This window comes from Electrophorus electricus, chromosome 13 (genome assembly GCF_041902795.1).
Source record: "Electrophorus electricus isolate QZ-2024a chromosome 13, ASM4190279v1, whole genome shotgun sequence".
NCBI lineage: Eukaryota > Metazoa > Chordata > Actinopteri > Gymnotiformes > Gymnotidae > Electrophorus > Electrophorus electricus.
Window position 1 is genome coordinate 18,368,860 of NC_137509.1, and position 24,296 is coordinate 18,393,155.

The 24,296-nt window shown below is 36.3% G+C and overlaps 21 pseudogenes; all 21 read left to right on the forward strand.

The window, feature by feature from the left end:
• The first annotated feature begins 324 nt into the window (after positions 1–324).
• Positions 325–443, forward strand: LOC145648290 (5S ribosomal RNA; annotated as a pseudogene).
• Positions 444–795: 352 nt separating this feature from the next.
• On the forward strand, positions 796–914 carry LOC145650650 (5S ribosomal RNA; annotated as a pseudogene).
• Positions 915–2,019: 1,105 nt separating this feature from the next.
• LOC145647901 (5S ribosomal RNA) lies at positions 2,020–2,138 on the forward strand (annotated as a pseudogene).
• Positions 2,139–4,689: 2,551 nt separating this feature from the next.
• LOC145650651 (5S ribosomal RNA) lies at positions 4,690–4,808 on the forward strand (annotated as a pseudogene).
• A 666-nt stretch (positions 4,809–5,474) lies between these two features.
• Positions 5,475–5,593, forward strand: LOC145644836 (5S ribosomal RNA; annotated as a pseudogene).
• A 1,105-nt stretch (positions 5,594–6,698) lies between these two features.
• On the forward strand, positions 6,699–6,817 carry LOC145647541 (5S ribosomal RNA; annotated as a pseudogene).
• Positions 6,818–7,609: 792 nt separating this feature from the next.
• Positions 7,610–7,728, forward strand: LOC145647340 (5S ribosomal RNA; annotated as a pseudogene).
• Positions 7,729–8,080: 352 nt separating this feature from the next.
• On the forward strand, positions 8,081–8,199 carry LOC145643814 (5S ribosomal RNA; annotated as a pseudogene).
• Positions 8,200–9,304: 1,105 nt separating this feature from the next.
• On the forward strand, positions 9,305–9,423 carry LOC145644847 (5S ribosomal RNA; annotated as a pseudogene).
• A 1,105-nt stretch (positions 9,424–10,528) lies between these two features.
• LOC145647542 (5S ribosomal RNA) lies at positions 10,529–10,647 on the forward strand (annotated as a pseudogene).
• Positions 10,648–12,190: 1,543 nt separating this feature from the next.
• LOC145647543 (5S ribosomal RNA) lies at positions 12,191–12,309 on the forward strand (annotated as a pseudogene).
• A 1,543-nt stretch (positions 12,310–13,852) lies between these two features.
• Positions 13,853–13,971, forward strand: LOC145647545 (5S ribosomal RNA; annotated as a pseudogene).
• Positions 13,972–14,324: 353 nt separating this feature from the next.
• LOC145647341 (5S ribosomal RNA) lies at positions 14,325–14,443 on the forward strand (annotated as a pseudogene).
• Positions 14,444–14,795: 352 nt separating this feature from the next.
• Positions 14,796–14,914, forward strand: LOC145650652 (5S ribosomal RNA; annotated as a pseudogene).
• A 1,105-nt stretch (positions 14,915–16,019) lies between these two features.
• On the forward strand, positions 16,020–16,138 carry LOC145644858 (5S ribosomal RNA; annotated as a pseudogene).
• Positions 16,139–16,491: 353 nt separating this feature from the next.
• Positions 16,492–16,610, forward strand: LOC145647343 (5S ribosomal RNA; annotated as a pseudogene).
• Positions 16,611–16,962: 352 nt separating this feature from the next.
• On the forward strand, positions 16,963–17,081 carry LOC145650653 (5S ribosomal RNA; annotated as a pseudogene).
• A 1,105-nt stretch (positions 17,082–18,186) lies between these two features.
• LOC145644870 (5S ribosomal RNA) lies at positions 18,187–18,305 on the forward strand (annotated as a pseudogene).
• Positions 18,306–19,410: 1,105 nt separating this feature from the next.
• LOC145647546 (5S ribosomal RNA) lies at positions 19,411–19,529 on the forward strand (annotated as a pseudogene).
• A 1,543-nt stretch (positions 19,530–21,072) lies between these two features.
• Positions 21,073–21,191, forward strand: LOC145649710 (5S ribosomal RNA; annotated as a pseudogene).
• Positions 21,192–22,735: 1,544 nt separating this feature from the next.
• On the forward strand, positions 22,736–22,854 carry LOC145647547 (5S ribosomal RNA; annotated as a pseudogene).
• The last annotated feature ends 1,442 nt before the right edge of the window (positions 22,855–24,296 follow it).

A 24,296-nucleotide genomic window follows, 5' to 3' on the forward strand; every position in this document is an offset into this window, starting at 1 on the left:
AGCTATCATGTTCAAATTTGAAGTGCAGTGAATAATTAACTCAAACTATCTGTTAGCACCTGGGAATAGCAGATGCTGTAAGTTTTTTTTGCATCACTTTCATTTACTCTCCAACTCACATGCCTGAATGTGAAGTGCAGTGATTCATCAAAAAACTGTCTGTTAGTGCCTCCGTATAGCAGATGTTGTAAGCTTTTATTGCATCATTTAATTTACATTCAAGATAACATTCTAGAATGTCAATTGCAGGGATTAATAAAAAAATTGTCAGATTGGTCTTTGATCATATTTGCTATGATTAGGCAATTTGAGTAAGTGTTTAAGGCTTATGGCCACACCAGCTTGAGAATGCCCAATCTCATCTGACCTTGGAAGCTAAGCAAGTTTGGGCCTGGATAGTACTGAGGTGGGACCCTACCTAGGAATACCAGGTGCTGTAAGCTTTTCTTGCATCACTTTAATTTACTTTCAAGCTGACATGCTCAAATGTGAAGTGCAGTGATTAATAAAAAAAACCATCTGTTAGCACCTGGGAATAGTCGATGCTGTAAGTTTTTTTTGCATCACTTTCATTTACTCTCCAACTCACATGCCTGAATGTGAAGTGCAGTGATTCATCAAAAAACTGTCTGTTAGTGCCTCCGTATACCAGATGTTGTAAGCTTTTATTGCATCATTTAATTTACATTCAAGATAACATTCTAGAATGTCAATTGCAGGGATTAATAAAAAAAATTGTCAGATTGGTCTTTGATCATATTTGCTATGATTAGGCAATTTGAGTAAGGGTTTGAGGCTTATGGCCACACCAGCTTGAGAATGCCCAAGCTCATCTGATCTTGGAAGCTAAGCAAGTTTGGGCCTGGATAGTACTGAGATGGGACCCTACCTAGGAATACCAGGTGCTGCAAGCTTTTCTTGCATCACTTTAATTTACTTTCAAGCTGACATGCTCAAATGTGAAGTGCAGTGATTAATAAAAAAAACCATCTGTTAGCACCTGGGAATAGCCGATGCTGTAACTTTTTTTTGCATCACTTTCATTTACTCTCCAACTCACATGCCTGAATGTGAAGTGCAGTGATTCATTAAAAAAACTATATGTTAGCACCTTGGACTACGAGATGCTGTAAGCTTCTCTTGCATCACTTTAATTTACTGTCAAGATGACATGCTAAGATGTGAAATGCAGTGATTAATTAAAAAAACTATCTGTTAGCACCTGGGAATAGCAGATGCTGTAAGTTTTTGTTGCATCACTTTACTTTAATCTGCAACTGACAAGCTTGTATGTGAAGTGTACAGATTAAATAGAAATATTTTAGTACCAGGGAATAGCAGGTGCTGTAAGATTGTATTGCATCCCTTTAATTTATGTTCAAGCTATCATGTTCAAATTTGAAGTGCAATGAATAATTAACTCAAACTATCTGTTAGCACCTGGGAATAGCAGATGCTGTAAGTTTTTTTTGCATCACTTTCATTTACTCTCCAACTCACATGCCTGAATGTGAAGTGCAGTGATTCATCAAAAAACTATATGTTAGCACATTGGACTACGAGATGCTGTAAGCTTCTCTTGCATCACTTTAATTAACTGTCAAGATGACATGCTAGGATGTGAAATGCAGTGATTAATTAAAAAAACTATCTGTTAGCACCTGGGAATAGCAGATGCTGTAAGTTTTTGTTGCATCACTTTACTTTAATCTGCAACTGACAAGCTTGTATGTGAAGTGTACAGATTAAATAGAATATTTTAGTACCAGGGAATAGCAGGTGCTGTAAGATTGTTTGCATCCCTTTAATTTATGTTCAAGCTATCATGTTCAAATTTGAAGTGCAGTGAATAATTAGTGCCTCCGTATACCAGCTCCGTATTGTAAGCTTTTATTGCATCATTTAATTACATTCAAGATAACATTCTAGAATGTCAAGTGCAGGGATTAATAAAAAAAATTGTCAGATTGGTCTTTGATCATATTTGCTATGATTAGGCAATTTGAGTAAGTGTTTAAGGCTTACGGCCACACCAGCTTGAGAACGCCCAATCTCATCTGACCTTGGAAGGTAAGCAAGTTTGGGCCTGAATAGTACTGAGGTGGGACCCTACCTAGGAATACCAGGTGCTGTAAGCTTTTCTTGCATCACTTTAATTTACTTTCAAGCTGACATGCTCAAATGTGAAGTGCAGTGATTAATAAAAAAAACCATCTGTTAGCACCTGGGAATAGCCGATGCTGTAACTTTTTTTTGCATCACTTTCATTTACTCTCCAACTCACATGCCTGAATGTGAAGTGCAGTGATTCATTAAAAAAACTATCTGTTAGCACCTTGGACTACGAGATGCTGTAAGCTTCTCTTGCATCACTTTAATTAACTGTCAAGATGACATGCTAGGATGTGAAATGCAGTGATTAATTAAAAAAACTATCTGTTAGCACCTGGGAATAGCAGATGCTGTAAGTTTTTTTTGCATCACTTTCATTTACTCTCCAACTCACATGCCTGAATGTGATGTGCAGTGATTCATCAAAAAACTATATGTTAGCACATTGGACTACGAGATGCTGTAAGCTTCTCTTGCATCACTTTAATTAACTGTCAAGATGACATGCTAGGATGTGAAATGCAGTGATTAATTAAAAAAACTATCTGTTAGCACCTGGGAATAGCAGATGCTGTAAGTTTTTGTTGCATCACTTTACTTTAATCTGCAACTGACAAGCTTGTATGTGAAGTGTACAGATTAAATAGAAATATTTTAGTACCAGGGAATAGCAGGTGCTGTAAGATTGTATTGCATCCCTTTAATTTATGTTCAAGCTATCATGTTCAAATTTGAAGTGCAGTGAATAATTAACTCAAACTATCTGTTAGCACCTGGGAATAGCAGATGCTGTAAGTTTTTTTTGCATCACTTTCATTTACTCTCCAACTCACATGCCTGAATGTGAAGTGCAGTAATTCCTCAAAAATCTATCTGTTAGCACCTTCGACTACGAGATGCTGTAAGCTTCTCTTGCATCACTTTAATTTACTTTCAAGATGACATGCTAGGATGTGAAGTGCAGTGATTAATTAAAAAAACTATCTGTTAGCACCTGGGAATAGCAGATGCTGTAAGTTTTTGTTGCATCACTTTACTTTAATCTGCAACTGACAAGCTTGTATGTGAAGTGTACAGATTAAATAGAAATATTTTAGTACCAGGGAATAGCAGGTGCTGTAAGATTGTATTGCATCCCTTTAATTTATGTTCAAGCTATCATGTTCAAATTTGAAGTGCAATGAATAATTAACTCAAACTATCTGTTAGCACCTGGGAATAGCAGATGCTGTAAGTTTTTATTGCATCACTTTCATTTACTCTCCAACTCACATGCCTGAATGTGAAGTGCAGTGATTCATCAAAAAACTATATGTTAGCACATTGGACTACGAGATGCTGTAAGCTTCTCTTGCATCACTTTAATTAACTGTCAAGATGACATGCTAGGATGTGAAATGCAGTGATTAATTAAAAAAACTATCTGTTAGCACCTGGGAATAGCAGATGCTGTAAGTTTTTTTTGCATCACTTTCATTTACTCTCCAACTCACATGCCTGAATGTGAAGTGCAGTGATTCCTCAAAAATCTATCTGTTAGCACCTTGGACTACGAGATGCTGTAAGCTTCTCTTGCATCACTTTAGTTTACTTTCAAGATGACATGCTAGGATGTGAAGTGCAGTGATTAATTAAAAAAACTATCTGTTAGCACCTGGGAATAGCAAATGCTGTAAGTTTTTGTTGCATCACTTTACTTTAATCTGCAACTGACAAGCTTGTATGTGAAGTGTACAGATTAAATAGAAATATTTTAGTACCAGGGAATAGCAGGTGCTGTAAGATTGTATTGCATCCCTTTAATTTATGTTCAAGCTATCATGTTCAAATTTGAAGTGCAGTGAATAATTAACTCAAACTATCTGTTAGCACCTGGGAATAGCAGATGCTGTAAGTTTTTTTTGCATCACTTTCATTTACTCTCCAACTCACATGCCTGAATGTGAAGTGCAGTGATTCATCAAAAAACTATATGTTAGCACATTGGACTACGAGATGCTGTAAGCTTCTCTTGCATCACTTTAATTAACTGTCAAGATGACATGCTAGGATGTGAAATGTAGTGATTAATTAAAAAAACTATCTGTTAGCACCTGGGAATAGCAGATGCTGTAAGTTTTTGTTGCATCACTTTACTTTAGTCTGCAACTGACAAGCTTGTATGTGAAGTGTACAGATTAAATAGAAATATTTTAGTACCAGGGAATAGCAGGTGCTGTAAGATTGTATTGCATCCCTTTAATTTATGTTCAAGCTATCATGTTCAAATTTGAAGTGCAGTGAATAATTAACTCAAACTATCTGTTAGCACCTGGGAATAGCAGATGCTGTAAGTTTTTTTTGCATCACTTTCATTTACTCTCCAACTCACATGCCTGAATGTGAAGTGCAGTGATTCATCAAAAAACTGTCTGTTAGTGCCTCCGTATACCAGATGTTGTAAGCTTTTATTGCATCATTTAATTTAAATTCAAGATAACATTCTAGAATGTCAATTGCAGGGATTAATTAAAAAAATTGTCAGATTGGTCTTTGATCATATTTGCTATGATTAGGCAATTTGAGTAAGTGTTTGAGGCTTATGGCCACACCAGCTTGAGAATGCCCAAGCTCATCTGATCTTGGAAGCTAAGCAAGTTTGGGCCTGGATAGTACTGAGATGGGACCCTACCTAGGAATACCAGGTGCTGCAAGCTTTTCTTGCATCACTTTAATTTACTTTCAAGCTGACATGCTCAAATGTGAAGTGCAGTGATTAATAAAAAAAACCATCTGTTAGCACCTGGGAATAGCCGATGCTGTAACTTTTTTTTGCATCACTTTCATTTACTCTCCAACTAACATGCCTGAATGTGAAGTGCAGTGATTCATTAAAAAACTATCTGTTAGCACCTTGGACTACGAGATGCTGTAAGCTTCTCTTGCATCACTTTAATTTACTGTCAAGAAGACATGCTAAGATGTGAAATGCAGTGATTAATTAAAAAAACTATCTGTTAGCACCTGGGAATAGCAGATGCTGTAAGTTTTTGTTGCATCACTTTACTTTAATCTGCAACTGACAAGCTTGTATGTGAAGTGTACAGATTAAATAGAAATATTTTAGTACCAGGGAATAGCAGGTGCTGTAAGATTGTTTGCATCCCTTTAATTTATGTTCAAGCTATCATGTTCAAATTTGAAGTGCAGTGAATAATTAGTGCCTCCGTATACCAGCTCCGTATTGTAAGCTTTTATTGCATCATTTAATTACATTCAAGATAACATTCTAGAATGTCAAGTGCAGGGATTAATAAAAAAAATTGTCAGATTGGTCTTTGATCATATTTGCTATGATTAGGCAATTTGAGTAAGTGTTTACGGCTTACGGCCACACCAGCTTGAGAACGCCCAATCTCATCTGACCTTGGAAGCTAAGCAAGTTTGGGCCTGAATAGTACTGAGGTGGGACCCTACCTAGGAATACCAGGTGCTGTAAGCTTTTCTTGCATCACTTTAATTTACTTTCAAGCTGACATGCTCAAATGTGAAGTGCAGTGATTAATAAAAAAAACTATCTGTTAGCACCTGGGAATAGCAGATGCTGTAAGTTTTTTTTGCATCACTTTCATTTACTCTCCAACTCACATGCCTGAATGTGAAGTGCAGTGATTCCTCAAAAATCTATCTGTTAGCACCTTGGACTACGAGATGCTGTAAGCTTCTCTTGCATCACTTTAGTTTACTTTCAAGATGACATGCTAGGATGTGAAGTGCAGTGATTAATTAAAAAAACTATCTGTTAGCACCTGGGAATAGCAAATGCTGTAAGTTTTTGTTGCATCACTTTACTTTAATCTGCAACTGACAAGCTTGTATGTGAAGTGTACAGATTAAATAGAAATATTTTAGTACCAGGGAATAGCAGGTGCTGTAAGATTGTATTGCATCCCTTTAATTTATGTTCAAGCTATCATGTTCAAATTTGAAGTGCAATGAATAATTAACTCAAACTATCTGTTAGCACCTGGGAATAGCAGATGCTGTAAGTTTTTTTTGCATCACTTTCATTTACTCTCCAACTCACATGCCTGAATGTGAAGTGCAGTGATTCATCAAAAAACTATATGTTAGCACATTGGACTACGAGATGCTGTAAGCTTCTCTTGCATCACTTTAATTAACTGTCAAGATGACATGCTAGGATGTGAAATGCAGTGATTAATTAAAAAAACTATCTGTTAGCACCTGGGAATAGCAGATGCTGTAAGTTTTTGTTGCATCACTTTACTTTAATCTGCAACTGACAAGCTTGTATGTGAAGTGTACAGATTAAATAGAAATATTTTAGTACCAGGGAATAGCAGGTGCTGTAAGATTGTTTGCATCCCTTTAATTTATGTTCAAGCTATCATGTTCAAATTTGAAGTGCAGTGAATAATTAGTGCCTCCGTATACCAGCTCCGTATTGTAAGCTTTTATTGCATCATTTAATTACATTCAAGATAACATTCTAGAATGTCAAGTGCAGGGATTAATAAAAAAAATTGTCAGATTGGTCTTTGATCATATTTGCTATGATTAGGCAATTTGAGTAAGTGTTTAAGGCTTACGGCCACACCATCTTGAGAACGCCCAATCTCATCTGACCTTGGAAGCTAAGCAAGTTTGGGCCTGAATAGTACTGAGGTGGGACCCTACCTAGGAATACCAGGTGCTGTAAGCTTTTCTTGCATCACTTTAATTTACTTTCAAGCTGACATGCTCAAATGTGAAGTGCAGTGATTAATAAAAAAAACTATCTGTTAGCACCTGGGAATAGCAGATGCTGTAAGTTTTTTTTGCATCACTTTCATTTACTCTCCAACTCACATGCCTGAATGTGAAGTGCAGTGATTCCTCAAAAATCTATCTGTTAGCACCTTGGACTACGAGATGCTGTAAGCTTCTCTTGCATCACTTTAATTTACTTTCAAGATGACATGCTAGGATGTGAAGTGCAGTGATTAATTAAAAAAACTATCTGTTAGCACCTGGGAATAGCAAATGCTGTAAGTTTTTGTTGCATCACTTTACTTTAATCTGCAACTGACAAGCTTGTATGTGAAGTGTACAGATTAAATAGAAATATTTTAGTACCAGGGAATAGCAGGTGCTGTAAGATTGTATTGCATCCCTTTAATTTATGTTCAAGCTATCATGTTCAAATTTGAAGTGCAGTGAATAATTAACTCAAACTATCTGTTAGCACCTGGGAATAGCAGATGCTGTAAGTTTTTTTTGCATCACTTTCATTTACTCTCCAACTCACATGCCTGAATGTGAAGTGCAGTGATTCATCAAAAAACTGTCTGTTAGTGCCTCCGTATACTAGATGTTGTAAGCTTTTATTGCATCATTTAATTTACATTCAAGATAACATTCTAGAATGTCAATTGCAGGGATTAATAAAAAAAAATTGTCAGATTGGTCTTTGATCATATTTGCTGTGATTAGGCAATTTGAGTAAGTGTTTAAGGCTTACGGCCACACCAGCTTGAGAATGCCCAATCTCATCTGACCTTGGAAGCTAAGCAAGTTTGGGCCTGGATAGTACTGAGGTGGGACCCTACCTAGGAATACCAGGTGCTGTAAGCTTTTCTTGCATCACTTTAATTTACTTTCAAGCTGACATGCTCAAATGTGAAGTGCAGTGATTAATAAAAAAAACCATCTGTTAGCACCTGGGAATAGTCGATGCTGTAAGTTTTTTTTGCATCACTTTCATTTACTCTCCAACTCACATGCCTGAATGTGAAGTGCAGTGATTCATCAAAAAACTGTCTGTTAGTGCCTCCGTATACCAGATGTTGTAAGCTTTTATTGCATCATTTAATTTACATTCAAGATAACATTCTAGAATGTCAATTGCAGGGATTAATTAAAAAAATTGTCAGATTGGTCTTTGATCATATTTGCTATGATTAGGCAATTTGAGTAAGTGTTTGAGGCTTATGGCCACACCAGCTTGAGACTGCCCAAGCTCATCTGATCTTGGAAGCTAAGCAAGTTTGGGCCTGGATAGTACTGAGATGGGACCCTACCTAGGAATACCAGGTGCTGCAAGCTTTTCTTGCATCACTTTAATTTACTTTCAAGCTGACATGCTCAAATGTGAAGTGCAGTGATTAATAAAAAAAACCATCTGTTAGCACCTGGGAATAGCCGATGCTGTAACTTTTTTTTGCATCACTTTCATTTACTCTCCAACTAACATGCCTGAATGTGAAGTGCAGTGATTCATTAAAAAACTATCTGTTAGCACCTTGGACTACGAGATGCTGTAAGCTTCTCTTGCATCACTTTAATTTACTGTCAAGAAGACATGCTAAGATGTGAAATGCAGTGATTAATTAAAAAAACTATCTGTTAGCACCTGGGAATAGCAGATGCTGTAAGTTTTTGTTGCATCACTTTACTTTAATCTGCAACTGACAAGCTTGTATGTGAAGTGTACAGATTAAATAGAAATATTTTAGTACCAGGGAATAGCAGGTGCTGTAAGATTGTATTGCATCCCTTTAATTTATGTTCAAGCTATCATGTTCAAATTTGAAGTGCAATGAATAATTAACTCAAACTATCTGTTAGCACCTGGGAATAGCAGATGCTGTAAGTTTTTTTTGCATCACTTTCATTTACTCTCCAACTCACATGCCTGAATGTGAAGTGCAGTGATTCATCAAAAAACTATATGTTAGCACATTGGACTACGAGATGCTGTAAGCTTCTCTTGCATCACTTTAATTAACTGTCAAGATGACATGCTAGGATGTGAAATGCAGTGATTAATTAAAAAAACTATCTGTTAGCACCTGGGAATAGCAGATGCTGTAAGTTTTTGTTGCATCACTTTACTTTAATCTGCAACTGACAAGCTTGTATGTGAAGTGTACAGATTAAATAGAAATATTTTAGTACCAGGGAATAGCAGGTGCTGTAAGATTGTTTGCATCCCTTTAATTTATGTTCAAGCTATCATGTTCAAATTTGAAGTGCAGTGAATAATTAGTGCCTCCGTATACCAGCTCCGTATTGTAAGCTTTTATTGCATCATTTAATTACATTCAAGATAACATTCTAGAATGTCAAGTGCAGGGATTAATAAAAAAAATTGTCAGATTGGTCTTTGATCATATTTGCTATGATTAGGCAATTTGAGTAAGTGTTTAAGGCTTACGGCCACACCAGCTTGAGAACGCCCAATCTCATCTGACCTTGGAAGCTAAGCAAGTTTGGGCCTGAATAGTACTGAGGTGGGACCCTACCTAGGAATACCAGGTGCTGTAAGCTTTTCTTGCATCACTTTAATTTACTTTCAAGCTGACATGCTCAAATGTGAAGTGCAGTGATTAATAAAAAAAACTATCTGTTAGCACCTGGGAATAGCAGATGCTGTAAGTTTTTTTTGCATCACTTTCATTTACTCTCCAACTCACATGCCTGAATGTGAAGTGCAGTGATTCCTCAAAAATCTATCTGTTAGCACCTTGGACTACGAGATGCTGTAAGCTTCTCTTGCATCACTTTAATTTACTTTCAAGATGACATGCTAGGATGTGAAGTGCAGTGATTAATTAAAAAAACTATCTGTTAGCACCTGGGAATAGCAAATGCTGTAAGTTTTTGTTGCATCACTTTACTTTAATCTGCAACTGACAAGCTTGTATGTGAAGTGTACAGATTAAATAGAAATATTTTAGTACCAGGGAATAGCAGGTGCTGTAAGATTGTATTGCATCCCTTTAATTTATGTTCAAGCTATCATGTTCAAATTTGAAGTGCAGTGAATAATTAACTCAAACTATCTGTTAGCACCTGGGAATAGCAGATGCTGTAAGTTTTTTTTGCATCACTTTCATTTACTCTCCAACTCACATGCCTGAATGTGAAGTGCAGTGATTCATCAAAAAACTATATGTTAGCACATTGGACTACGAGATGCTGTAAGCTTCTCTTGCATCACTTTAATTAACTGTCAAGATGACATGCTAGGATGTGAAATGCAGTGATTAATTAAAAAAACTATCTGTTAGCACCTGGGAATAGCAGATGCTGTAAGTTTTTGTTGCATCACTTTACTTTAATCTGCAACTGACAAGCTTGTATGTGAAGTGTACAGATTAAATAGAAATATTTTAGTACCAGGGAATAGCAGGTGCTGTAAGATTGTTTGCATCCCTTTAATTTATGTTCAAGCTATCATGTTCAAATTTGAAGTGCAGTGAATAATTAGTGCCTCCGTATACCAGCTCCGTATTGTAAGCTTTTATTGCATCATTTAATTACATTCAAGATAACATTCTAGAATGTCAAGTGCAGGGATTAATAAAAAAAATTGTCAGATTGATCTTTGATCATATTTGCTATGATTAGGCAATTTGAGTAAGTGTTTAAGGCTTACGGCCACACCATCTTGAGAACGCCCAATCTCATCTGACCTTGGAAGCTAAGCAAGTTTGGGCCTGAATAGTACTGAGGTGGGACCCTACCTAGGAATACCAGGTGCTGTAAGCTTTTCTTGCATCACTTTAATTTACTTTCAAGCTGACATGCTCAAATGTGAAGTGCAGTGATTAATAAAAAAAACCATCTGTTAGCACCTGGGAATAGCCGATGCTGTAACTTTTTTTTGCATCACTTTCATTTACTCTCCAACTCACATGCCTGAATGTGAAGTGCAGTGATTCATTAAAAAACTATCTGTTAGCACCTTGGACTACGAGATGCTGTAAGCTTCTCTTGCATCACTTTAATTTACTTTCAAGATGACATGCTAGGATGTGAAGTGCAGTGATTAATTAAAAAAACTATCTGTTAGCACCTGGGAATAGCAAATGCTGTAAGTTTTTGTTGCATCACTTTACTTTAATCTGCAACTGACAAGCTTGTATGTGAAGTGTACAGATTAAATAGAAATATTTTAGTACCAGGGAATAGCAGGTGCTGTAAGATTGTATTGCATCCCTTTAATTTATGTTCAAGCTATCATGTTCAAATTTGAAGTGCAGTGAATAATTAACTCAAACTATCTGTTAGCACCTGGGAATAGCAGATGCTGTAAGTTTTTTTTGCATCACTTTCATTTACTCTCCAACTCACATGCCTGAATGTGAAGTGCAGTGATTCATCAAAAAACTATATGTTAGCACCTTGGACTACGAGATGCTGTAAGCTTCTCTTGCATCACTTTAATTTACTGTCAAGATGACATGCTAGGATGTGAAATGCAGTGATTAATTAAAAAAACTATCTGTTAGCACCTGGGAATAGCAGATGCTTAAGTTTTTGTTGCATCACTTTACTTTAATCTGCAACTGACAAGCTTGTATGTGAAGTGTACAGATTAAATAGAAATATTTTAGTACCAGGGAATAGCAGGTGCTGTAAGATTGTATTGCATCCCTTTAATTTATGTTCAAGCTATCATGTTCAAATTTGAAGTGCAGTGAATAATTAACTCAAACTATCTGTTAGCACCTGGGAATAGCAGATGCTGTAAGTTTTTTTTGCATCACTTTCATTTACTCTCCAACTCACATGCCTGAATGTGAAGTGCAGTGATTCATCAAAAAACTATATGTTAGCACATTGGACTACGAGATGCTGTAAGCTTCTCTTGCATCACTTTAATTAACTGTCAAGATGACATGCTAGGATGTGAAATGCAGTGATTAATTAAAAAAACTATCTGTTAGCACCTGGGAATAGCAGATGCTGTAAGTTTTTGTTGCATCACTTTACTTTAATCTGCAACTGACAAGCTTGTATGTGAAGTGTACAGATTAAATAGAAATATTTTAGTACCAGGGAATAGCAGGTGCTGTAAGATTGTTTGCATCCCTTTAATTTATGTTCAAGCTATCATGTTCAAATTTGAAGTGCAGTGAATAATTAGTGCCTCCGTATACCAGCTCCGTATTGTAAGCTTTTATTGCATCATTTAATTACATTCAAGATAACATTCTAGAATGTCAAGTGCAGGGATTAATAAAAAAAATTGTCAGATTGGTCTTTGATCATATTTGCTATGATTAGGCAATTTGAGTAAGTGTTTAAGGCTTACGGCCACACCATCTTGAGAACGCCCAATCTCATCTGACCTTGGAAGCTAAGCAAGTTTGGGCCTGAATAGTACTGAGGTGGGACCCTACCTAGGAATACCAGGTGCTGTAAGCTTTTCTTGCATCACTTTAATTTACTTTCAAGCTGACATGCTCAAATGTGAAGTGCAGTGATTAATAAAAAAAACCATCTGTTAGCACCTGGGAATAGCCGATGCTGTAACTTTTTTTTGCATCACTTTCATTTACTCTCCAACTCACATGCCTGAATGTGAAGTGCAGTGATTCATTAAAAAACTATCTGTTAGCACCTTGGACTATGAGATGCTGTAAGCTTCTCTTGCATCACTTTAATTTACTTTCAAGATGACATGCTAGGATGTGAAGTGCAGTGATTAATTAAAAAAACTATCTGTTAGCACCTGGGAATAGCAAATGCTGTAAGTTTTTGTTGCATCACTTTACTTTAATCTGCAACTGACAAGCTTGTATGTGAAGTGTACAGATTAAATAGAAATATTTTAGTACCAGGGAATAGCAGGTGCTGTAAGATTGTATTGCATCCCTTTAATTTATGTTCAAGCTATCATGTTCAAATTTGAAGTGCAGTGAATAATTAACTCAAACTATCTGTTAGCACCTGGGAATAGCAGATGCTGTAAGTTTTTTTTGCATCACTTTCATTTACTCTCCAACTCACATGCCTGAATGTGAAGTGCAGTGATTCATCAAAAAACTATATGTTAGCACCTTGGACTACGAGATGCTGTAAGCTTCTCTTGCATCACTTTAATTTACTGTCAAGATGACATGCTAGGATGTGAAATGCAGTGATTAATTAAAAAAACTATCTGTTAGCACCTGGGAATAGCAGATGCTTAAGTTTTTGTTGCATCACTTTACTTTAATCTGCAACTGACAAGCTTGTATGTGAAGTGTACAGATTAAATAGAAATATTTTAGTACCAGGGAATAGCAGGTGCTGTAAGATTGTATTGCATCCCTTTAATTTATGTTCAAGCTATCATGTTCAAATTTGAAGTGCAGTGAATAATTAACTCAAACTATCTGTTAGCACCTGGGAATAGCAGATGCTGTAAGTTTTTTTTGCATCACTTTCATTTACTCTCCAACTCACATGCCTGAATGTGAAGTGCAGTGATTCATCAAAAAACTATATGTTAGCACATTGGACTACGAGATGCTGTAAGCTTCTCTTGCATCACTTTAATTAACTGTCAAGATGACATGCTAGGATGTGAAATGCAGTGATTAATTAAAAAAACTATCTGTTAGCACCTGGGAATAGCAGATGCTGTAAGTTTTTGTTGCATCACTTTACTTTAATCTGCAACTGACAAGCTTGTATGTGAAGTGTACAGATTAAATAGAAATATTTTAGTACCAGGGAATAGCAGGTGCTGTAAGATTGTTTGCATCCCTTTAATTTATGTTCAAGCTATCATGTTCAAATTTGAAGTGCAGTGAATAATTAGTGCCTCCGTATACCAGCTCCGTATTGTAAGCTTTTATTGCATCATTTAATTACATTCAAGATAACATTCTAGAATGTCAAGTGCAGGGATTAATAAAAAAAATTGTCAGATTGGTCTTTGATCATATTTGCTATGATTAGGCAATTTGAGTAAGTGTTTAAGGCTTACGGCCACACCATCTTGAGAACGCCCAATCTCATCTGACCTTGGAAGCTAAGCAAGTTTGGGCCTGAATAGTACTGAGGTGGGACCCTACCTAGGAATACCAGGTGCTGTAAGCTTTTCTTGCATCACTTTAATTTACTTTCAAGCTGACATGCTCAAATGTGAAGTGCAGTGATTAATAAAAAAAACCATCTGTTAGCACCTGGGAATAGCCGATGCTGTAACTTTTTTTTGCATCACTTTCATTTACTCTCCAACTCACATGCCTGAATGTGAAGTGCAGTGATTCATCAAAAAACTGTCTGTTAGTGCCTCCGTATACTAGATGTTGTAAGCTTTTATTGCATCATTTAATTTACATTCAAGATAACATTCTAGAATGTCAATTGCAGGGATTAATAAAAAAAAATTGTCAGATTGGTCTTTGATCATATTTGCTGTGATTAGGCAATTTGAGTAAGTGTTTAAGGCTTACGGCCACACCAGCTTGAGAATGCCCAATCTCATCTGACCTTGGAAGCTAAGCAAGTTTGGGCCTGGATAGTACTGAGGTGGGACCCTACCTAGGAATACCAGGTGCTGTAAGCTTTTCTTGCATCACTTTAATTTACTTTCAAGCTGACATGCTCAAATGTGAAGTGCAGTGATTAATAAAAAAAACCATCTGTTAGCACCTGGGAATAGTCGATGCTGTAAGTTTTTTTTGCATCACTTTCATTTACTCTCCAACTCACATGCCTGAATGTGAAGTGCAGTGATTCATCAAAAAACTGTCTGTTAGTGCCTCCGTATACCAGATGTTGTAAGCTTTTATTGCATCATTTAATTTACATTCAAGATAACATTCTAGAATGTCAATTGCAGGGATTAATTAAAAAAATTGTCAGATTGGTCTTTGATCATATTTGCTATGATTAGGCAATTTGAGTAAGTGTTTGAGGCTTATGGCCACACCAGCTTGAGAATGCCCAAGCTCATCTGATCTTGGAAGCTAAGCAAGTTTGGGCCTGGATAGTACTGAGATGGGACCCTACCTAGGAATACCAGGTGCTGCAAGCTTTTCTTGCATCACTTTAATTTACTTTCAAGCTGACATGCTCAAATGTGAAGTGCAGTGATTAATAAAAAAAACCATCTGTTAGCACCTGGGAATAGCCGATGCTGTAACTTTTTTTTGCATCACTTTCATTTACTCTCCAACTAACATGCCTGAATGTGAAGTGCAGTGATTCATTAAAAAACTATCTGTTAGCACCTTGGACTACGAGATGCTGTAAGCTTCTCTTGCATCACTTTAATTTACTGTCAAGAAGACATGCTAAGATGTGAAATGCAGTGATTAATTAAAAAAACTATCTGTTAGCACCTGGGAATAGCAGATGCTGTAAGTTTTTGTTGCATCACTTTACTTTAATCTGCAACTGACAAGCTTGTATGTGAAGTGTACAGATTAAATAGAAATATTTTAGTACCAGGGAATAGCAGGTGCTGTAAGATTGTATTGCATCCCTTTAATTTATGTTCAAGCTATCATGTTCAAATTTGAAGTGCAATGAATAATTAACTCAAACTATCTGTTAGCACCTGGGAATAGCAGATGCTGTAAGTTTTTTTTGCATCACTTTCATTTACTCTCCAACTCACATGCCTGAATGTGAAGTGCAGTGATTCATCAAAAAACTATATGTTAGCACATTGGACTACGAGATGCTGTAAGCTTCTCTTGCATCACTTTAATTAACTGTCAAGATGACATGCTAGGATGTGAAATGCAGTGATTAATTAAAAAAACTATCTGTTAGCACCTGGGAATAGCAGATGCTGTAAGTTTTTGTTGCATCACTTTACTTTAATCTGCAACTGACAAGCTTGTATGTGAAGTGTACAGATTAAATAGAAATATTTTAGTACCAGGGAATAGCAGGTGCTGTAAGATTGTTTGCATCCCTTTAATTTATGTTCAAGCTATCATGTTCAAATTTGAAGTGCAGTGAATAATTAGTGCCTCCGTATACCAGCTCCGTATTGTAAGCTTTTATTGCATCATTTAATTACATTCAAGATAACATTCTAGAATGTCAAGTGCAGGGATTAATAAAAAAAATTGTCAGATTGGTCTTTGATCATATTTGCTATGATTAGGCAATTTGAGTAAGTGTTTAAGGCTTACGGCCACACCAGCTTGAGAACGCCCAATCTCATCTGACCTTGGAAGCTAAGCAAGTTTGGGCCTGAATAGTACTGAGGTGGGACCCTACCTAGGAATACCAGGTGCTGTAAGCTTTTCTTGCATCACTTTAATTTACTTTCAAGCTGACATGCTCAAATGTGAAGTGCAGTGATTAATAAAAAAAACCATCTGTTAGCACCTGGGAATAGCCGATGCTGTAACTTTTTTTTGCATCACTTTCATTTACTCTCCAACTCACATGCCTGAATGTGAAGTGCAGTGATTCATCAAAAAACTGTCTGTTAGTGCCTCCGTATACTAGATGTTGTAAGCTTTTATTGCATCATTTAATTTACATTCAAGATAACATTCTAGAATGTCAATTGCAGGGATTAATAAAAAAAAATTGTCAGATTGGTCTTTGATCATATTTGCTGTGATTAGGCAATTTGAGTAAGTGTTTAAGGCTTACGGCCACACCAGCTTGAGAATGCCCAATCTCATCTGACCTTGGAAGCTAAGCAAGTTTGGGCCTGGATAGTACTGAGGTGGGACCCTACCTAGGAATACCAGGTGCTGTAAGCTTTTCTTGCATCACTTTAATTTACTTTCAAGCTGACATGCTCAAATGTGAAGTGCAGTGATTAATAAAAAAAACCATCTGTTAGCACCTGGGAATAGTCGATGCTGTAAGTTTTTTTTGCATCACTTTCATTTACTCTCCAACTCACATGCCTGAATGTGAAGTGCAGTGATTCATCAAAAAACTGTCTGTTAGTGCCTCCGTATACCAGATGTTGTAAGCTTTTATTGCATCATTTAATTTACATTCAAGATAACATTCTAGAATGTCAATTGCAGGGATTAATTAAAAAAATTGTCAGATTGGTCTTTGATCATATTTGCTATGATTAGGCAATTTGAGTAAGTGTTTGAGGCTTATGGCCACACCAGCTTGAGAATGCCCAAGCTCATCTGATCTTGGAAGCTAAGCAAGTTTGGGCCTGGATAGTACTGAGATGGGACCCTACCTAGGAATACCAGGTGCTGCAAGCTTTTCTTGCATCACTTTAATTTACTTTCAAGCTGACATGCTCAAATGTGAAGTGCAGTGATTAATAAAAAAAACCATCTGTTAGCACCTGGGAATAGCCGATGCTGTAACTTTTTTTTGCATCACTTTCATTTACTCTCCAACTAACATGCCTGAATGTGAAGTGCAGTGATTCATTAAAAAACTATCTGTTAGCACCTTGGACTACGAGATGCTGTAAGCTTCTCTTGCATCACTTTAATTTACTGTCAAGAAGACATGCTAAGATGTGAAATGCAGTGATTAATTAAAAAAACTATCTGTTAGCACCTGGGAATAGCAGATGCTGTAAGTTTTTGTTGCATCACTTTACTTTAATCTGCAACTGACAAGCTTGTATGTGAAGTGTACAGATTAAATAGAAATATTTTAGTACCAGGGAATAGCAGGTGCTGTAAGATTGTATTGCATCCCTTTAATTTATGTTCAAGCTATCATGTTCAAATTTGAAGTGCAATGAATAATTAACTCAAACTATCTGTTAGCACCTGGGAATAGCAGATGCTGTAAGTTTTTTTTGCATCACTTTCATTTACTCTCCAACTCACATGCCTGAATGTGAAGTGCAGTGATTCATCAAAAAACTATATGTTAGCACATTGGACTACGAGATGCTGTAAGCTTCTCTTGCATCACTTTAATTAACTGTCAAGATGACATGCTAGGATGTGAAATGCAGTGATTAATTAAAAAAACTATCTGTTAGCACCTGGGAATAGCAGATGCTGTAAGTTTTTGTTGCATCACTTTACTTTAATCTGCAACTGACAAGCTTGTATGTGAAGTGTACAGATTAAATAGAAATATTTTAGTACCAGGGAATAGCAGGTGCTGTAAGATTGTTTGCATCCCTTTAATTTATGTTCAAGCTATCATGTTCAAATTTGAAGTGCAGTGAATAATTAGTGCCTCCGTATACCAGCTCCGTATTGTAAGCTTTTATTGCATCATTTAATTACATTCAAGATAACATTCTAGAATGTCAAGTGCAGGGATTAATAAAAAAAATTGTCAGATTGGTCTTTGATCATATTTGCTATGATTAGGCAATTTGAGTAAGTGTTTAAGGCTTACGGCCACACCAGCTTGAGAACGCCCAATCTCATCTGACCTTGGAAGCTAAGCAAGTTTGGGCCTGAATAGTACTGAGGTGGGACCCTACCTAGGAATACCAGGTGCTGTAAGCTTTTCTTGCATCACTTTAATTTACTTTCAAGCTGACATGCTCAAATGTGAAGTGCAGTGATTAATAAAAAAAACTATCTGTTAGCACCTGGGAATAGCAGATGCTGTAAGTTTTTTTTGCATCACTTTCATTTACTCTCCAACTCACATGCCTGAATGTGAAGTGCAGTGATTCCTCAAAAATCTATCTGTTAGCACCTTGGACTACGAGATGCTGTAAGCTTCTCTTGCATCACTTTAATTTACTTTCAAGATGACATGCTAGGATGTGAAGTGCAGTGATTAATTAAAAAAACTATCTGTTAGCACCTGGGAATAGCAAATGCTGTAAGTTTTTGTTGCATCACTTTACTTTAATCTGCAACTGACAAGCTTGTATGTGAAGTGTACAGATTAAATAGAAATATTTTAGTACCAGGGAATAGCAGGTGCTGTAAGATTGTATTGCATCCCTTTAATTTATGTTCAAGCTATCATGTTCAAATTTGAAGTGCAGTGAATAATTAACTCAAACTATCTGTTAGCACCTGGGAATAGCAGATGCTGTAAGTTTTTTTTGCATCACTTTCATTTACTCTCCAACTCACATGCCTGAATGTGAAGTGCAGTGATTCATCAAAAAACTATATGTTAGCACATTGGACTACGAGATGCTGTAAGCTTCTCTTGCATCACTTTAATTAACTGTCAAGATGACATGCTAGGATGTGAAATGCAGTGATTAATTAAAAAAACTATCTGTTAGCACCTGGGAATAGCAGATGCTGTAAGTTTTTGTTGCATCACTTTACTTTAATCTGCAACTGACAAGCTTGTATGTGAAGTGTACAGATTAAATAGAAATATTTTAGTACCAGGGAATAGCAGGTGCTGTAAGATTGTTTGCATCCCTTTAATTTATGTTCAAGCTATCATGTTCAAATTTGAAGTGCAGTGAATAATTAGTGCCTCCGTATACCAGCTCCGTATTGTAAGCTTTTATTGCATCATTTAATTACATTCAAGATAACATTCTAGAATGTCAAGTGCAGGGATTAATAAAAAAAATTGTCAGATTGATCTTTGATCATATTTGCTATGATTAGGCAATTTGAGTAAGTGTTTAAGGCTTACGGCCACACCATCTTGAGAACGCCCAATCTCATCTGACCTTGGAAGCTAAGCAAGTTTGGGCCTGAATAGTACTGAGGTGGGACCCTACCTAGGAATACCAGGTGCTGTAAGCTTTTCTTGCATCACTTTAATTTACTTTCAAGCTGACATGCTCAAATGTGAAGTGCAGTGATTAATAAAAAAAACCATCTGTTAGCACCTGGGAATAGCCGATGCTGTAACTTTTTTTTGCATCACTTTCATTTACTCTCCAACTCACATGCCTGAATGTGAAGTGCAGTGATTCATTAAAAAACTATCTGTTAGCACCTTGGACTACGAGATGCTGTAAGCTTCTCTTGCATCACTTTAATTTACTTTCAAGATGACATGCTAGGATGTGAAGTGCAGTGATTAATTAAAAAAACTATCTGTTAGCACCTGGGAATAGCAAATGCTGTAAGTTTTTGTTGCATCACTTTACTTTAATCTGCAACTGACAAGCTTGTATGTGAAGTGTACAGATTAAATAGAAATATTTTAGTACCAGGGAATAGCAGGTGCTGTAAGATTGTATTGCATCCCTTTAATTTATGTTCAAGCTATCATGTTCAAATTTGAAGTGCAGTGAATAATTAACTCAAACTATCTGTTAGCACCTGGGAATAGCAGATGCTGTAAGTTTTTTTTGCATCACTTTCATTTACTCTCCAACTCACATGCCTGAATGTGAAGTGCAGTGATTCATCAAAAAACTATATGTTAGCACCTTGGACTACGAGATGCTGTAAGCTTCTCTTGCATCACTTTAATTTACTGTCAAGATGACATGCTAGGATGTGAAATGCAGTGATTAATTAAAAAAACTATCTGTTAGCACCTGGGAATAGCAGATGCTTAAGTTTTTGTTGCATCACTTTACTTTAATCTGCAACTGACAAGCTTGTATGTGAAGTGTACAGATTAAATAGAAATATTTTAGTACCAGGGAATAGCAGGTGCTGTAAGATTGTATTGCATCCCTTTAATTTATGTTCAAGCTATCATGTTCAAATTTGAAGTGCAGTGAATAATTAACTCAAACTATCTGTTAGCACCTGGGAATAGCAGATGCTGTAAGTTTTTTTTGCATCACTTTCATTTACTCTCCAACTCACATGCCTGAATGTGAAGTGCAGTGATTCATCAAAAAACTATATGTTAGCACATTGGACTACGAGATGCTGTAAGCTTCTCTTGCATCACTTTAATTAACTGTCAAGATGACATGCTAGGATGTGAAATGCAGTGATTAATTAAAAAAACTATCTGTTAGCACCTGGGAATAGCAGATGCTGTAAGTTTTTGTTGCATCACTTTACTTTAATCTGCAACTGACAAGCTTGTATGTGAAGTGTACAGATTAAATAGAAATATTTTAGTACCAGGGAATAGCAGGTGCTGTAAGATTGTTTGCATCCCTTTAATTTATGTTCAAGCTATCATGTTCAAATTTGAAGTGCAGTGAATAATTAGTGCCTCCGTATACCATCTCCGTATTGTAAGCTTTTATTGCATCATTTAATTACATTCAAGATAACATTCTAGAATGTCAAGTGCAGGGATTAATAAAAAAAATTGTCAGATTGGTCTTTGATCATATTTGCTATGATTAGGCAATTTGAGTAAGTGTTTAAGGCTTACGGCCACACCATCTTGAGAACGCACAATCTCATCTGACCTTGGAAGCTAAGCAAGTTTGGGCCTGAATAGTACTGAGGTGGGACCCTACCTAGGAATACCAGGTGCTGTAAGCTTTTCTTGCATCACTTTAATTTACTTTCAAGCTGACATGCTCAAATGTGAAGTGCAGTGATTAATAAAAAAAACCATCTGTTAGCACCTGGGAATAGCCGATGCTGTAACTTTTTTTTGCATCACTTTCATTTACTCTCCAACTCACATGCCTGAATGTGAAGTGCAGTGATTCATTAAAAAACTATCTGTTAGCACCTTGGACTATGAGATGCTGTAAGCTTCTCTTGCATCACTTTAATTTACTTTCAAGATGACATGCTAGGATGTGAAGTGCAGTGATTAATTAAAAAAACTATCTGTTAGCACCTGGGAATAGCAAATGCTGTAAGTTTTTGTTGCATCACTTTACTTTAATCTGCAACTGACAAGCTTGTATGTGAAGTGTACAGATTAAATAGAAATATTTTAGTACCAGGGAATAGCAGGTGCTGTAAGATTGTATTGCATCCCTTTAATTTATGTTCAAGCTATCATGTTCAAATTTGAAGTGCAGTGAATAATTAACTCAAACTATCTGTTAGCACCTGGGAATAGCAGATGCTGTAAGTTTTTTTTGCATCACTTTCATTTACTCTCCAACTCACATGCCTGAATGTGAAGTGCAGTGATTCATTAAAAAACTATCTGTTAGCACCTTGGACTACGAGATGCTGTAAGCTTCTCTTGCATCACTTTAATTTACTTTCAAGATGACATGCTAGGATGTGAAGTGCAGTGATTAATTAAAAAAACTATCTGTTAGCACCTGGGAATAGCAAATGCTGTAAGTTTTTGTTGCATCACTTTACTTTAATCTGCAACTGACAAGCTTGTATGTGAAGTGTACAGATTAAATAGAAATATTTTAGTACCAGGGAATAGCAGGTGCTGTAAGATTGTATTGCATCCCTTTAATTTATGTTCAAGCTATCATGTTCAAATTTGAAGTGCAGTGAATAATTAACTCAAACTATCTGTTAGCACCTGGGAATAGCAGATGCTGTAAGTTTTTTTTGCATCACTTTCATTTACTCTCCAACTCACATGCCTGAATGTGAAGTGCAGTGATTCATCAAAAAACTATATGTTAGCACATTGGACTACGAGATGCTGTAAGCTTCTCTTGCATCACTTTAATTAACTGTCAAGATGACATGCTAGGATGTGAAATGCAGTGATTAATTAAAAAAACTATCTGTTAGCACCTGGGAATAGCAGATGCTGTAAGTTTTTGTTGCATCACTTTACTTTAATCTGCAACTGACAAGCTTGTATGTGAAGTGTACAGATTAAATAGAAATATTTTAGTACCAGGGAATAGCAGGTGCTGTAAGATTGTTTGCATCCCTTTAATTTATGTTCAAGCTATCATGTTCAAATTTGAAGTGCAGTGAATAATTAGTGCCTCCGTATACCAGCTCCGTATTGTAAGCTTTTATTGCATCATTTAATTACATTCAAGATAACATTCTAGAATGTCAAGTGCAGGGATTAATAAAAAAAATTGTCAGATTGGTCTTTGATCATATTTGCTATGATTAGGCAATTTGAGTAAGTGTTTAAGGCTTACGGCCACACCATCTTGAGAACGCCCAATCTCATCTGACCTTGGAAGCTAAGCAAGTTTGGGCCTGAATAGTACTGAGGTGGGACCCTACCTAGGAATACCAGGTGCTGTAAGCTTTTCTTGCATCACTTTAATTTACTTTCAAGCTGACATGCTCAAATGTGAAGTGCAGTGATTAATAAAAAAAACCATCTGTTAGCACCTGGGAATAGCCGATGCTGTAACTTTTTTTTGCATCACTTTCATTTACTCTCCAACTCACATGCCTGAATGTGAAGTGCAGTGATTCATTAAAAAACTATCTGTTAGCACCTTGGACTATGAGATGCTGTAAGCTTCTCTTGCATCACTTTAATTTACTTTCAAGATGACATGCTAGGATGTGAAGTGCAGTGATTAATTAAAAAAACTATCTGTTAGCACCTGGGAATAGCAAATGCTGTAAGTTTTTGTTGCATCACTTTACTTTAATCTGCAACTGACAAGCTTGTATGTGAAGTGTACAGATTAAATAGAAATATTTTAGTACCAGGGAATAGCAGGTGCTGTAAGATTGTATTGCATCCCTTTAATTTATGTTCAAGCTATCATGTTCAAATTTGAAGTGCAGTGAATAATTAACTCAAACTATCTGTTAGCACCTGGGAATAGCAGATGCTGTAAGTTTTTTTTGCATCACTTTCATTTACTCTCCAACTCACATGCCTGAATGTGAAGTGCAGTGATTCATCAAAAAACTATATGTTAGCACCTTGGACTACGAGATGCTGTAAGCTTCTCTTGCATCACTTTAATTTACTGTCAAGATGACATGCTAGGATGTGAAATGCAGTGATTAATTAAAAAAACTATCTGTTAGCACCTGGGAATAGCAGATGCTTAAGTTTTTGTTGCATCACTTTACTTTAATCTGCAACTGACAAGCTTGTATGTGAAGTGTACAGATTAAATAGAAATATTTTAGTACCAGGGAATAGCAGGTGCTGTAAGATTGTATTGCATCCCTTTAATTTATGTTCAAGCTATCATGCTCAAATTTGAAGTGCAGTGAATAATTAACTCAAACTATCTGTTAGCACCTGGGAATAGCAGATGCTGTAAGTTTTTTTTGCATCACTTTCATTTACTCTCCAACTCACATGCCTGAATGTGAAGTGCAGTGATTCATCAAAAAACTATATGTTAGCACATTGGACTACGAGATGCTGTAAGCTTCTCTTGCATCACTTTAATTAACTGTCAAGATGACATGCTAGGATGTGAAATGCAGTGATTAATTAAAAAAACTATCTGTTAGCACCTGGGAATAGCAGATGCTGTAAGTTTTTGTTGCATCACTTTACTTTAATCTGCAACTGACAAGCTTGTATGTGAAGTGTACAGATTAAATAGAAATATTTTAGTACCAGGGAATAGCAGGTGCTGTAAGATTGTTTGCATCCCTTTAATTTATGTTCAAGCTATCATGTTCAAATTTGAAGTGCAGTGAATAATTAGTGCCTCCGTATACCAGCTCCGTATTGTAAGCTTTTATTGCATCATTTAATTACATTCAAGA